The 13,603-nt window shown below is 39.2% G+C and overlaps 1 protein-coding gene across 4 annotated transcripts in view; it reads right to left on the bottom strand.

Annotated features, from left to right (window-relative positions):
- The window catches only part of EPN1 (epsin 1), a 41,127-nt gene extending 30,596 nt beyond the window's left edge, over window positions 1-10,531 (bottom strand). Inside the window, exon 1 of one of the 4 annotated variants that reach the window (XM_058179421.1) lies at window positions 9,701-10,531. The gene's annotated coding sequence lies outside the window, so the exon portion shown is untranslated. The remainder of the gene's footprint in view (window positions 1-9,700) is intronic. The other 3 variants (XM_058179420.1, XM_058179418.1, XM_058179422.1) reach the window with 3 other exon arrangements.
- Window positions 10,532-13,603: the final 3,072 nt, after the last annotated feature.

The raw sequence follows: 13,603 nt of genomic DNA, 5'->3' as shown, positions 1-13,603 counted from the left end.
GGGCTCCCACCCTTTGGAACGAACTACCCCCCGGACTCCGTCAGCTTCCGGACCTTCGGACCTTCCGCCGCGGGCTTAAAACATACTTATTTAATTGTGCAGGACTGAGCTAGATTTTAAATTTCTGGGTTTTAATTGGGTTTTATTTGTATATTTTAATTAACGGGCTTTAATATAAGTTTTTTAATTGTTTTTATTCTGTATTTATATGTTTTTAAGCGCCTGTGAACCGCCCTGAGTCCTTCGGGAGATAGGGCGGTATATAAATATGATTAATAAATAAATAAATAAATAAGTAAATCAAAAACCCCAAAACCACCCCGATCTGCCAATCACATACTCCAATCGCCAACCATCCCATCTCGAGACACCACTCCGGCCACTCCTTCTCCAGATGCAGGATCGGCCTGACCTTGACCGACAGGAAGAATGCTATTATATCTAATGGCAACTCCTCTACTAAATCCCCCCCCTCCTATTTTCCCACACAGGAGAAAGTGGCAGCAGGGAAGCTTCCAGCCTAGAATGGCTTCCAAAGCTGACAACCACCACAATTGAGTCAAAAATGTATGCTACTAAGTGAGACATTACTTAAGTGAATTTTGCCTCATTTTACAACCTTTCGTGCCACTGTTGCAAAGTGAATCACTGTTGTTAAGTTAGTGACACGGTTGTTAAGGGAATCTGCCTTCCCCATTGACTTTGCTTGTCAGAGGTTTGCAAAAGGGGATCACAATACCCAGGGACATTGCAGCTGTCATAAAGAAGAGTCAATTGCCAAGCATCTGAATTTTTATTCCGTGACCATAGGGATGTTTTAAGTGTGAAAAACGGTCATAAGCCACTTTTTTTTTCCAGTGCCGTTGTAACTTCGGTCGCTGAAGTCAGGGACTACCTGTATTAAAAGTCTGCAACCGAACAAGGAACTAATCTGGAATCTCCACAACTGAGATTTATAAAGCCCGGGGGGGAAAAAAGCTTGGACAAAAAAAAAAAAAAAAAAAAGAGGGAATAAGACAAAAATGGGAAAACAGGTTTTAAACCTTCACTCCAGAATAAAATACTTTTAAATACAATGAAAGAATGTTTATCCAAACACACAGAATTTCTTATATTATTTACTAATCTCACCTCTTACCCCCCCCCTTGCCCCCCCCCACGTAGAAGAAGACCGGAACATCTTCCCCCCCCCCCCCACCTCCCGCAGCCAAGTAACCTTAGCAATTACAGTGAATCTGAATTTGTCAGAATTGCTTCTAGGAGAATTCAGGCAGGAGGCGAAAATTCCCAAGAGTAGATGGGTGGGTGGAATAGAAGGGAGGCAAGAGCAATGGAAAGCGGAAATTGTGCAGATGGCAACATCTGACCCCAAATTCTCCTTAGCTTCCTGGAAACCCCTGCCCTACTTAAGCCTTGACATTCTTAAACCTCGAAAGGAAGGAAGCCCACATTTCTAAGGAATGAGTCACAGTGGCTCATTCTTCCTCTTTCTGCCCCTTTCCGTTTTGTTCAATTCAGTTTCCAGCTCTAAAATTTCAAGTCACCAACCAATAACCTGAAGGGATGTGAAAGTGACCGAAGGCCCTAATGTGCAACAGGGACACCGAGCTCAAATAAATGGAAGCATTGATTTCAGGAGCACTTTTCTAAAATTCTATGTTTGAAAAGTTCTAATTTAGTAAGGCTAAGACGGTATAAAATAGACGGCAAGGCCATTTTAAGAAAATTATTCTCCATCCTGCTCAGAGCTACTTAAAGCACATTGAGACATTATTGTTATTTTTTTTTTAAAGAAACAAAACCTAAAACAAGTTCAGCGTCTATCGGTTTTGGAAAAGAGCAAAATTGAACAGCTTCTCCACCAACCTAGAGATCTCTAGGCTTCTCCCAAAATTCCCAATTAGTATTTTCTTTTGGAAATTGCAGTCCCAAGTTTGATAACTTGGAACAGCTGATAACAGGGATATCTGCTCAGCATTAACTTTGGCCAAAGATTGACAGTTCAATTTCCTTCAATTTTCAAACATCCCAAGAAACATTAGAGAGACAATGAGAAATAGCAAATACAATACAATGGATTTTTCTTATTTTATTACATTTATAATTCTTCTTTAACCTCTATGTGGTGGTGATAGTTTCTATCATCTCTCTCTTGCTATTCTACATACAGGCTGGGTTGAAGGGAACTGTACTGCAAATATTCTGGAGAGCACTCAGTATAACAGAATAACAGAGCTGGAAGTCTTCTAATCCAACCCTTACTCAAGCAGAAGGCCCTACACTATTCCAGACAAATGGCATCCTCCATTTCTGGCTCAAAGCCATTCTCCTGATTAATTGTTCTCACTTTCAGTACATTTCTCCTTAGTTCTAGATTGGATCTCTCCTTGATAAGTTTCCATACTTCTTGTTCTGCCCTCAGGTACTTTGGAGAATACATGACAAAACACTTCACTTCACACAAATTCATTTAATTGTTTAATTTTTGCCATTTTGTTATTACTTATTTACAGTAATTTTCAAGGCCATAACATGGCAGATTGCTTAGAGAAAAATTATTCCAATGAGGTCTCACACTGAACCCAAATAAATTAAATTGAATGCTCAAATTATCTTGAGTAATTATTTCTATCATCAGAATGTTCAAAGTGACTGAAGAAAGTCCAGCCACAGAATCATTTTCCTGTGTGGCTCAGAAATGTTCCCTTTGACATAGGCTGCAAAAAAATGCCCTTTTTAGGTACAACCACCAGGATTAACATGTACTTGTGTCATTGAGTTCTACTGGCTGGTGAAGAAATTTCCATGTTTTCATTCAATACCATTTATTTTGGGAAGAAAGCTATAGCTGCAAGGAGAAATAGGTGAAAGGTTCCTAATTACCGTATATACTCGAGTATAAGCCGAGTTTTTCAGCACATTTTTTGTGCTGAAAAACGTCCCCTCGGCTTATACTCGGGTCTATACGGCTTATACTCAAGTTTTTTTTTAAGCCCTCGGCATACTCGAGTATATACGGCTTATACTCGAGTTTTTTCTTTTTCACATTTTACCGGACTGAAGCCCTGCCGGTGCAGTGAGAGGCGGGCGGGGAGCCAGCCTTCTCAGCTGAGGGAGGGAGGGTTTCCCCAACCGGTAGGTGCCTCATTTCCCACCCTCGGCTTATACTCGAGTCCCCAGTTTACCCCAGTTTTTGGGGTAAAATTGGGGACCTCGGCTTATACTCGGATCGGCTTATATTCGAGTATATACGGTAACTTAAAAAAAATTTTTAATCTCTTCTTGAAATTCTTCACTTGTTTTTGCAGCATACAAGACTGAATGCTTGTATGAAGCAAAGACTCTAACATATTGTAATTCACCCCTTTTAATTTTCTATTTCAAATTTTGATCTATATGCCTTTTAAAATTAACTGCATGAATATTCCACTACACACACACACACACCCGTGTTGATAGCACCAAAGTGTTTCTATGGCAAAGGATTTGCCAGTGACATCAACATTGCCTGGGGGATACCCAGTTGGGGACTCCTTGTCTCTGTGAAGTTGCCCACAAGAACTGGTAGTGAAGGAGCCTGGTGGCTCATGAGGTTAGAACGATGGGCTAGAGACCCATTGCAGCTCCTGGGGTGAGGTGAGATCCTGTTACAGGCTCCAGCTCCAGTTGACCCAGCAGTTTGAAAGTGGGCAGCTGCGAGTGAATTAATGGGTAATGGGAATACATCAAGAGAAATAACTTTTCTTGGTGAAATGAGGGAAATTAGTAATGATTTGGGGGTGAAATAGTAATGTTTCAGCAAAAACAGTACTACGAATAAGTAAATAAGCTTTTTTCTGGCCACTGCAGAAATTATAACCCAAACCACCCCCAAATTTGTTCAAGCCAGGGGTGAAATGTAAAATTTGTTTGGTTCTGTTGGCATGGCTTGATGGGGGTGGGGTGGTAATGTGACTGGGTAGGCGTGGCCAACTTTTTTTTTTCTTTTAAAAGCATTTTTTCTGCAACGTCTTTGTTGTAGAAAAAATGATTTAAAAGCCTTTGATGGTCAGGCAACTCAGCTGGGATCATCAGAGGAGCCTTTTAAAAGTTTTTAAAGTGTTCTGACAATCCCAGCTGAGTTGCCTGATCGTCAGAACCTTTTAAAAGCATTTTTTTACAGCCTCTTCGGCTGAAGAGGTTGTAAAAAAATGCTTTTAAAAGGTTCAGACGATCCTAGCTGAGCCATGTGATCATCCGAGGCTTTTTTTTTTACCTTTAAAAGCATTTTTTCGGCTGAAGGAAAAGAAATGCTTTTAAAAGTTAAAATAAAAAAACCACTGATGATTGTGTGGCTCAGCTGGGCATGCGGGGGGTGGGGGGCAGGGATTTTTGCTACTGGTTCTCCAAACAACCTACCGCCATCGTTACCGGATTGGGCGATCCGGTCCGAACCGGGAGTATTTCACCCCTGGTTCAAGCTATTAAAAAAAAATCACCATCAACTTATTCCAGCAATTATTCCAGCCATGTTATACTCTTGTTGGTACTACAGCTAATTTATTTTGCTTTCTGTCTGAGACCATGGACAATCTTTGATCAGTCAGGATATACAAATACAGGTATAATCAGATCAGGGGATTAACTTGCTATGAGGTAGCCACAATCCAGAAAACACAGACCTCTGACACAGAATGTCAGCCTTGTGCAGCTTCCTAAGCAAGCATTTAAGAAAAAAAAATCAAATTTGTAGAGTTCAATTAACAGCTGTTTCTGTGGGTTGGCATTTAAAAAAACCATCAGTCAACCCACTTCCCCTTCAAACACCACAACTGCCATCTGTAGTTTTCCTTTTCCTTTTCCTTCTCTAGAGTAGTATCTTGCTCGCCTTGCCAAACGACAGAGACTCATACTGCAAATTTTTTGATGATTCGGTAGCTTTGGGCAAAGTTTAAAAGTGCTTCAGCAGCTAATCTTAGCTGAAAATTGTGATATATCTAGAATCAATAAATGTTAGAGATAGAAGACTTCAAAGACTTGTATTACAATCTCCTCAGAATACTCTTCGGATGAATGGAGCCCCATGCGTTTTAACAGCGAGTTTGCTGTAATGAAGAATATACATAGCATATTTGCAGATAAAATGCAAGTTCAAACTACCGTATATACTCGAGTATAAGCCGAGTTTTTCAGCACATTTTTTGTGCTGAAAAACGTCCCCTCGGCTTATACTCGGGTCTATACGGCTTATACTCAAGTTTTTTTTTTTTTTAAGCCCCTCGGCTTATACTCGAGTATATACGGCTTATACTCGAGTTGTTTTTTTTTCTTTTTTTCACATTTTACGGACTGAAGCCCTGCCGGTGCAGTGAGAGGGCGGGGCGGGGGAGCCGCCAGCCTTCTCAGCTGAGGGAGGGAGGGTTTCCCCAACCGGTAGGTGCCTCATTTCCCACCCTCGGCTTATACTCGAGTCCCCAGTTTACCCCAGTTTTTGGGGTAAAATTGGGGACCTCGGCTTATACTCGGATCGGCTTATATTCGAGTATATACGGTACTTTATGCTAGATGAAATAGTCCTAAGCAGGGTTAGGATAAAAAATGCTGTAGCATTAAAACTAGCACTGTTTCTTTTACTTATAAATTAAAATTTTCTTTTGTAGAAATTTGAGATACAACGATGTGTAATACACAATATCTCTGAAGTTGTGTGTATTTATCTGGATCTCTAGCACCCGATATGTTTTCAAGCTACCCTAACAAAAGCAGGTTTGAAAGAGAATTATATGAATCCAGTATAAAGAGCAAATGACATGAACTGTCCATGAAACTTAGACGGTAAAGCCAAGTGCAACTACAAACTTGATGGGCAGTTTTCAGTAAATCAATTATCCACTCATATCCGGTTCAATATGGCTAAGGAACTTTGATTTTCATTCCTTTGATGAAAGTTGGAATACAAACATGCATATTTTCTAAACATTTTCAAGAAGAGGAGGAGGAGGAGGAGGAGGAGGAGGAGGAGGAGGAGGAGGAGGAGGAGGAGGAAGAGGAAGAAGGAGAAGAGAAGGAGAAGGAGGAGAAGGAGGAGAAGAAAGCAAACAACTCTATTACTCCAGAAAACAAAAGCAACCAGAAGAGGAAGCATGTTTTTTAAAATGCTTAAGATGCATTTTTAAAATGAAAAACTTTGCCTATAGTATGGAGAAGGAAATACCTCCCATACTGGAGAAAATGTAAATGCAGTTAACAGGCATCAGATTCAGAACAGAATGATTCCTACTAACTAATGAAATTTGTTCTCTTGCTTGTTTAACTTCAAAAGTGAGTTAGAAAAAGATCCAGAAGCAATACTATAGCTATAACTCATGACAGCTACATGAAACAGCCTTGTTCACAAGTAAACTGTTGGGAAAGACAGCGTGAACTGGGCACTAGGGGAGCTGTAGTATACCATATTTTGAAGGCACCAAGTCGGAAAAATTAAAATAAGGCAGCCCCCTATTTGCATTTTACGTCTCATACATAGTGGCTCACTCTTCTGCCTTGATGGAGTAATTTCTACATCCTAAAACCACTGACAATCCAAAAAATGCAGAAAAAGTGTACCTTTTTTCTAGAAATATCAAGGAATTCCAAAATAAGGAAATGAAAATTGATTATTGGAAAGAACAATTATTGCTAATAACATATATTTAACCTTTGGTTGGGGGAGAGAGGAAGAATAAGAGAGGCAGTAAATATTCATTAAGTTACAAAATCCAGGCAGTTCAATCATTTGAATTTTAAAGTATCCACAAGTTTTGATGATCTCCCAGTCCCGCTCTTTCCCAGCTAGGGAGCCTTCAAATAGCAAAGATTTCATCTCTTACTTTCCTTAAGAGAGTTGGAAGATATTGTGTTGGGAAAAACTAATTAAAAGTAACATGAACTTCTGCAATATGTTTGATACAATACTATTCTGTGAAAATATTGTTAGTGTAGGCTTAATTTGTTGCCTTCCAAATTCATTAATTATAATAATTACTCCTAAAAATGAAATATTTTAAAATTTTCCTTAAAACAATTTTTAAAAAAAACACCTTTCAAAATTCAGCTTGCCCCACCCCCTCAATTCTTCTTTATCATCCATAAGCTAGTCATGATTATATAGCAAATTAGTTTTACGTGACTCAGTGGACGTTGAGCACACATGAAAGACAACTAAGTCCACAAAAATGAAGCAGACTAACTATGCAGTCTGGATGTACAATTACACTTCAAAGTCAACGTTGCAGAAGTGATTCCCAACTGTCATACTAGAAATGATTGAGGATTCTAAAACATTTCTAATTTGAAGATTTAATGAAAATAATTTGATGTTCTTCTAGCACTTTTTTTTACATTTTTCATTGTCTATTACCTAAATATCACAGCTGTTGCCTCATTCCATTATGTCCCACATTTGCATGAAACTAAAGCTAAGCCATGTACTCTAAAAGACCTAGAGACCACAGGAACCAAAACGCACAGGTACAAAATGCACAGGAACCATATATGTGGTACCTTGCTCAATAGTAGTAACTGTGAGAGGGATCTTGGAGTCCTAGTGGACAACCATTTAGATATGAGCCAGCAGTGTGCAGCAGCTGCCAAAAAAACCAACACAGTTCTGGACTGCATAAACAGAGGGATAAAATCAAGATTACGTGAAGTGTTAGTGCCACTTTATAATGCCTTGGTAAGGCCACACTTGGAATACTACATTCAGTTTTGGTCACCACGATGTAAAAAAGATATTGAGACTCTAGAAAGAGTGCAGAGAAGAGCAACAAAGATGATTAGGGGAGTGGAGACTAAAACAAAGGACAAGAAGCAATGGGTGGAAACTAATCAAGGAGAGAAGCAACTTAGAGCTAAGGAGAAATTTCCTGACAGTTAGAACAATCAATAAGTGGAACAGAAGTTGTGAATGCTCCAACACTGGAAATTTTTAAGAAAATGTTGGCTAGCCATTTGTCTGAAATGGTGTAGGGTTTCCTGCCTGGGCAAGGGGTTGGACTAGAAGACCTCCAAGGTCCCTTCCAACTCTGTTATTATGTTATGTTAGGTTATGTTATGTTATGTTATGTTGTTATGTTATGATCATTGAAAAAACTGACTCTAGGTAAAATAGCCACTGAGAGAATATATAATCTCTCAAACAACCTGAACACAAGGAGAAAGCAAGCTCTCATGACTCTCTAACTTCATCTCTTTTCTTGAAACTGGAATTGCAAGGAGGAATTTTTAGGAAGCAAAGGCATTTTAGGTTGGTACTATACAGGTAGTCCTTGAGTTACAACCACAATTGAGCCCAAAATTTATGTTGCTAAGTGAAATATTTGTTAAATGAGTTTTGCCCCATTTTATGACCACTTTTGCCACAGTTAAATGAATCACTATAGGTGTTAAGTTAGTAACATGGTTGTTAAGAGAATCTTAACCCATTGACTTTACTAGTCAGAAGGTCACAAAAGGGGACACTACAGTGGTCATAAATGTGACTCAGTTGTCAAGCATCTGAATGTAAATTGTGTGACCAAGGGGATGCTGCAACAGTCATGTGAAAAATAGTTGTAAGTCACTTTTTTTCAGTAACTTTGAATGGCCACTAAATGAACTGTTGTAAGTCAAGGACTAGTCGTACTTGTCTTTTACCTAATGTATTTCCGATTCAGGCCAAGCTAAAAGTAAAGGAGGCAAATGAGAAATAATGTTCATATATACTATAGCTGGAAGATTATTTTGGACATATGAATAAAAGTGTGGAAACCTGAGGAAAAACTCAGGTTCAAATTTTCCCTTAGCCATAAAGGTTGTATATTATTTTAAACCTCATACCTTCATCAAAATTACAATGTTGTTATGAAAACATGGGGGAGTGAGAGAACGTGTATTTCACTTTGTGGTTCTAAAAGAAAAATAGCAAATGCAATAATAATAGTTACTTAACTTTTTAAATTAAACTGAACCAATAATGCATCTGTGCTTATCGGTCTTCAACAGTGGACAGCCATGTAACTCTGGAGAACTGATATGAAAGTAATACAGAACCCTGGGGTTTTTGAAGAGCATCTGTTTTATCAATGATATACCGTACTATCTCTGAATACAGACATTCAACTAAGAACTGTATTGATTAATAACCCTTGTCAGGCTGTTCTAATCTATATTTAAAGCTATCAAAAGGTAGCAGTTACTATCAACACACATTATAATAATGGATTTATAGCATGAAGCAGCATTTCTTTGCACCTCTGAAGAGTCTATCAATCCATTTCATTTCATTCTCCATTTGTATTATTCTAATGTGCTCCATTCTAATAAATCATCTTTATTTAAAACTTAACTTGCACTATCAAATTTGCTGGAGGTTCATGGATATAAATTCTTCCATTTCAATAAAAAATAAATTCCTCTTGTTCCTTCCCAAGTATCTGGCACTAATATAACTTGTCTTAGCACATATTGGCCTAAATTCATCCTTATGGGATTGGGTTCCTTCTCCTCCTGGACACACACCTGTCTTTGTGAGTTAATTTCTCAGATCAGACTCAGCTTTTAGGACTGAAAGAACCTCCTCCAGCCAACAGGAAATGGGAATTGAGACACACTGTCCACGCATTGTATAAAGACAATTCCCTTTTCTTAGCCTCCACTCTCTCCTGTTCATACCTTGACCTGCCAATGGCAGTTTACTTACCTGGATAGTGTAAGGGAAATTTCGATCTTCCAGGCCGCAGAAAGTTTGGGGCTCACACCAACAGCCACACCACCACTGGAGCCCCCTCTTCCCTCCCCCCAGGGTCCCTAGTAAGCGTTTCAGACTCCCCACTTCCCCCAGCCAGGGGGCATAGCCGGCGCCCTCCTTTAAAAACCGGGGGAATCTTGGCGGACCAGGAGAAGTAAGCAAGCTTCGTTTTCAAACAGCCTCCCCGAGAGACGAAACCGGGCACAGAAAAGCAGAAACGTCAGGTGAAAGTCGGGAACGGAGCGGAGCGAGAGACCTGCTCCTCGGAGGGAGGGAGGGAGGGAGGGAAGGAAGGAGAAACCGAAAAGAATGGGAGCCTCTGGGAGAGATGCTAGCACGGACTAGGTTCAAAGGTCACAAAGGCAAGGAGGTCAGGGAGTCCAGGGAAAAGGCTTCGCAGGGTCAGGAGTCACAGGCTGGACTCCGGGGGGCCAGAATAAAGGAGGCGGAGGCGGCGGCGGCGAGGAAGAGCTGGCAGTTCCAGCTTCGACCCCGTGGAAAACCTCGGCCAGACCCCCGTCTGCAGACGCCCCCCCCTCGGGCTCTCTCCCCCTATCGCCCAGGCAATGCAGAGAAATCTGGGCCAAGGGAGGAGCCGCTCTACCGCACCAGGACTCTATGGCTCTTCCGAAGGCTTTCGGCCGCTCTCAAGCCCGCGGGATAGATGCGGCACTAGCGGCGGCCGCGGCGCCGGGAGGACGGGCCGCAAATCGGAAGCGGAAGCCAACTTGGCCTCAACTTCCGCCTCCAGGTGGTGCCCATTTCCGCCCTCATCTTTCTCCATGTTGAGAGGCCGGTAGTTCCCGCATCAGAGAGAATTGGATTAAGCCAAAATGAGTTAGGACCAAACGAAACGAAACGAAACAAACCACAAAGGGAGGGAACAAAATGCGATAGGTCGAACCTGGTAATACAGATTTTTTTAAAAAAATAAACGTTTCACGTTTAATTTACATATGAAGAAATGAAAAGTAGGATTTGTATGCGTTTTAAGCGTTTCACGTTTAATTGTGCATAAAAATCTTGTTTTTTCATTTCTTCATAAGTAAGCATTCTGGTTGGGGGGGAAAACCCCTATTTTTAACTACCTCCACCCAAATATCTCAGAAATAGCAAAACTTTTACTTCGCTACAATCGAAACAATAATCAAACACTAAAACATTAATTTCAATGGTTTTCTCCACGGCAAAACTTGCCAAATGTTTAATAAACGAAAATGACATTGTGTGAATTTGCAAGAAGTCAGAAAGCGTATCTACTTGCAATGAGGAGTCGCTCCAGTAAGAGTCGTAGCTATTCCTGTGGTTGTACTGCACTTCTTCCCAAACTCCAATTTATTAAGATTGGTACCTGCTTGCTCAAATGGCGAGCCCCACCCCAGAGAACACCAATCAGAAATGCGGCCTGCGATGAACAGTAGCCAATCCCAAATCACCTTCTAAATTTTAAAGGAGCAGCACTAGCATTTTCCTGCATATTGATATAAAGATAAGTTTGGGGCTGGTTCCATGAGGAAAAGAATAACCATCTCTTGAATCCCATCTTCTGCCTGTACCTATAAATGCAATATTTTGATAAAGGCAAGAGACTACTCCAAATCATAACTCTGAATCTTTTATTTTTATCTTACAGATTCAGCAAATTTTCCATTAAATGTAAAGAAAACTCAGTTTATTGTTAACATTAGTTTGTACCCAACCCATAAAAGTCACCCCATTTGGCATGTTAAGTGGTAGCATACAACGCCCCCCCCTCCAATAGTCTGATTGACTACAAAAATATGTTTATTGAAGCCGGAGAACACTGGTTTAATAGAATTTTTCCTGTTGTGTATGAAATTCTACAAACAGCACATACAAAAGAATGATATAGCTGGAGTGGTTATAAAGGATCTTGTTAAGCATATATACGTAGAAAATAATACAATTGGAATTCTCTGCTTTAGATATTTTGTTAAAAGCTTAGAGTCCTATCTAAAAATACTAATTTTCTGAGAAATCTAACGCAAATAAAAGAACAAGCAAAATTATTAGTCATCTCCCATTCCAGCCAAATACTGAAGGTACAATCGTAACAAGTAACAAAAACCCACAATTAAACCCATTCACTGAAAAGGGATAGATAGATACTGATGTCAGAGAGATGAATGTCAACATCATACATCTAAAGTTCGTTAAAAGGGAAGGCATGTTGTGAAAACCTGCTGAGATAAAGCTTCCCTTGGATAGAAACTCCAAACCCTTTTCAATAACTCCTCATGTCTGTGTAAGGGAGACTCCTGTATGTCCCTAGGGTTTCTTTAAAGTCACTGGTCTTTTAAAAAGCCGGTATTCATTTTGTGCTTCTGGGCTATAGCAATTGCAGCTTTAATCTTGGCTATCTATCTGTTAGGCATAGTGATTAACATTAGTCCAGAAGACTAGATTTTTCTCTTAATTCTATTTCACATTGCTGTGCCTGCAAAGATAACATTTTGGGAGACATTTTTCCTATTCTGACCTTCTTAAACGGCAGAATAAAAAATGTAATAAAATATATTTAAGAAAAACAAGAAAAAAGAGAAAATGCATGTTAAAATTCCATTGCTTTAGAGATATTTATAGCTTTAATGTGCTGTTACTTTAGCAGTTACAGGCCTTAAAAGGTAAGCATTTCCCATTACTTTGTTACTCAGCAGCAATAAATATATTTGCCCATCTATAATTCTCAGCTGATCAACTTGTCTAGCTTTCCTATTTGAAACTGTTGTTCTTCAAGAAAACTTGTTTTCTCTTTAAAATTGTAATCTGTCCATATTAATCTACTCCTAGTTTTAAGCAATTACCTACAATATACTATTTGTGGATGTACTTGTATTATATATTAGAAAATAAATTTATAGGATTATATAAAGACTATCCAGTAACAGAACTAAATAGCTTGCCTTATAGTAATACCAGATGTTAGAGTATAAAATTAAGAGCTATGGAAGCTATTTCCTGTTTTCCCATTTCTAGGTTCACAGAAGCAAAGCCAAACTCAGTAAAGGCACTTTGAAATAATCATAGCAACATGAAATTCCCCATTAAGGTGAATCTAATATCTAATATTAATATGAGCACACATTTAATCAGACTGACTGAATTCAGCAGTTCATTAATTTTAAAAATTGCAAATACTGAGAAAGGTCAACTAAATTTTTAATTAGTTATATTAGTTACTAGTTACTTCATACGTAAGCTTTGGTATTTTGGAGGCAGAGTAATTGCAAATGTTTGCATCAGTCCGTTGGGAATTTTCAAGGGCCATGCTGCAGTTGTACACATTCCAACACATTACTAAGCTCCACCGAGTATTATAACCTTTAATTTACTATCCTATTTAAGTTTTGTGAACAAGCTCTAAGCTCAATTTTTTTTAGCTGAGGCAACAGTTTTAGAAAAGCCTTACATAAACTATAGTGGCATGTTGCTAAATAAATCAGAATTCAGTAATAACCACAAATTCTGCAGCAAATAGTTTAATCCTTGCAAACTGAACAGATTATGTAGCAGATTATGCTAATTTCATTATTTCTATTGCTAGTCATTGATATGGGCCACCGTTATATTAGGCAGTGAAGTATTGCCATAGAAATGTTGGAAGGCTTATTCAGCAATTCCTCAGGATAAAGTTGTCAGCATGAATTGACCAGTCTTAAGTATTCACCGGTACCTCTTAAGGGGAAGAAATAGTTTTGTGGGAATGAGTTGAATGAAAATGAAGACTTTTGGAAAGTTTATAGATCCAGAGTACCATGTACTGGCATTTCATTCTGCTCAAGGTTACCAAAAGCTCAGCCTCCTGCACTTTAAGCCAATGGAACTGATGCTTGT

The sequence above is a fragment of the Ahaetulla prasina genome, chromosome 4 (genome assembly GCF_028640845.1).
Source record: "Ahaetulla prasina isolate Xishuangbanna chromosome 4, ASM2864084v1, whole genome shotgun sequence".
Lineage (NCBI taxonomy): Eukaryota > Metazoa > Chordata > Lepidosauria > Squamata > Colubridae > Ahaetulla > Ahaetulla prasina.
The sequence above is the reverse complement of the archived record's forward strand: the minus strand, read 5'-3'. Positions and strand labels throughout refer to the sequence as shown.